This window comes from Echinops telfairi, unplaced genomic scaffold, assembly GCF_000313985.2.
Source record: "Echinops telfairi isolate 266 unplaced genomic scaffold, ASM31398v2 ScPeMD7_40;HRSCAF=151, whole genome shotgun sequence".
Taxonomy (NCBI): Eukaryota; Metazoa; Chordata; class Mammalia; order Afrosoricida; family Tenrecidae; genus Echinops; species Echinops telfairi.
The window spans coordinates 1,600,200-1,602,507 of NW_022103938.1; the positions used below are offsets into that span (position 1 = coordinate 1,600,200).

The 2,308-nt window shown below is 39.6% G+C and overlaps 1 protein-coding gene across 1 annotated transcript in view; it reads right to left on the reverse strand.

The window, feature by feature from the left end:
* Positions 1-2,308, reverse strand: part of LOC101656977 (zinc finger protein 615-like) — a 40,466-nt gene that overhangs the window by 571 nt on the left and 37,587 nt on the right. The window lies entirely within an intron of this gene.

A 2,308-nucleotide genomic window follows, 5' to 3' on the forward strand; every position in this document is an offset into this window, starting at 1 on the left:
GTGGGTCTGTATTACACCTAATTTTCCTTTCCTTTCTGTAACAGCGGCCCTCGTGCTCTATACCTTGGACGTTAGCTAATTCTCTGGCTATAGAGCAGGACCAGCTGTAACCTTTCTTAATGCAGCTATCCTAAACCCCTTTCACCTCATTTCCTTTGATTTCCTGTCCCTCACCTCCCTCAATCAATCTATTACACATTTACATTTGAATCACAACAACACACAACCCACTGAAGACAGAAGACAAACTGACCAAAAAGTGGTGGGTGGAGGACATGCTTCCCGACGGGGAATTTCTCAGAGACAACTGCAGCTGCATGGACCACAGAGACACAGCATCTGATGCCATCTGCTCCACTTGATCACGTCTCTCCTGGCACCATATGGCTTGCACATGAACTCCTAACCACCCAAGTGGAAGAAGGGGCCTAAGCCTTGTAGAATCAAGAGCCACAAACCTTGTAAAATCAAGGCTGCTCTTCCCAAGCTACACCCCCCAGACTCAAGCCTTCTTGCCCTAGATGCAGACTCAGGTGAGCATCAAGATGGGGAATTCCTGAACATGCCACAGTTGTCTTCTGCCCCTCCTCCCCTCCTCCCCCGTCTCCATCTCCTCACTGCTAGAGATTTATCATCCCCCCCAATCTGTGGGTTCTGTTACCCTTTGATTAAACCTTTCTATTTGCATAAGTGTTTTATTTTCACAAGTTCCAGTCACCTAATTGTCCTTCACTACTGTGTTTCCTTTAGTACATTTAATGTGTTGAGGTCTCTCCTATTTCTGTGTTATTGAGTGTTTTGGGTTTTGTTTTGTTTTGAATCAGACATGGGTGTTAGACATAATCAAATGCTTTTCTACACTTATTTATATGATCATATGGTTCTTATTTTTTGTCCTGTTTATGTGGTTGGTTACATTAGTACTTTTTCTAATGTTAAAGCACCCTTGCATCCCTGGTAATAGTCCCACTAAGTCAATGTGAAATATGAACTCAGTCAGTGATAGGTGCCCTCTAATTCTATCCCATTGCCACACTGAAGATAAACTGTTGGGATGTTTGATCTAATCACTCTCCTAAAGCAATTAGAGTTATAGAATCATCACATTTGTTGTTAAAATACCAGTATTATATATGCTCTTTTAGAGAGTATTTTATAAATAATTTATAATTGTACCCCATATTCTCTGTAGTCATAAAATTCTGCTCTAAAGTTTCTTATGCAAATCTACAGTTTTTCAATTTTTTTCATTACTATTCATTCAAATTGCAGGTATATATTTAAAAACAATGATTATATTTATTTTCCAAAAGATTGTGGAATGATTATTACTTTACTACTTATTAAAAAAAACTAACATTTCAGTACTTATTGCACACAGAGTCAGTGTACAAGAGAGGTTGTTGTTGTTAGGTATCATTAAGTGAGTTCCAAATCATAGTGACCCTATGTACCACAAGGAGAAACACTGGCGGTCCGACACCATCCTCACAATTGTTCTTCTATTTGAACTTGTTGTTTCAGCCTTTGTCAATCTAAAAAGTTTTCCTCTTGTTTGCTGCCCCTCTACCAAGCACCGTGGTTGAAGTGATGTAACTAATGTATTTGCCGCAGGTTTGCAAATACACAAACACTAAGGTTTTACTTATATGGAATAAGAGGATGCATTTAAAAGAAAAACAATTAAGTCAGAGCTGTCATGCGAATTATGACTCATAAAACCATAGAGAGCAGAGTAAAAACTCCATAGGCTTTTGTTTTTTACATTTTATAGAACCTAATGTTTCATCTTCACCACACAGGTAGTGTTCTTATAAACAATAGTGCAAAACTGGACAGGTGATGTGGTGCTTTTTCAGTCTCAGACATGGATACGTGCCACATGGAAGTTAAACAGTGTACTTGAGTATCCAAAAGATGAAGAAAACACTCAGTTTATTTTGTATAAAGTTAAAATTGGGTTGATAGGGTAGAAGTATATTGTTAATTGTTTAATGTGGCTCTGAGCACAGCTGTGATTCTGGTTGTAAGATAATGATATCCTGACTCACTACCAACGTGACTGAGGCGTTACCCTTTATGATGTGGATGTTCAGTGTCACATGGGTAGGTTGATGCCTTTAGCTCAGGCAGTGCTGTGTTTGTGGTATGTAACTCTGGACATACATCTGATAATAATCTGAACCGTTTGTCAGGATGAGAATCTGGTTTGGCCCAGGGACAAGGGAACAACAAGCGATCCAAATTGGTGGGGAGGTGGGTGTGGGAGACCTGGTAGGGCAGGATCAAGGGGAACGTAACAAAGAGG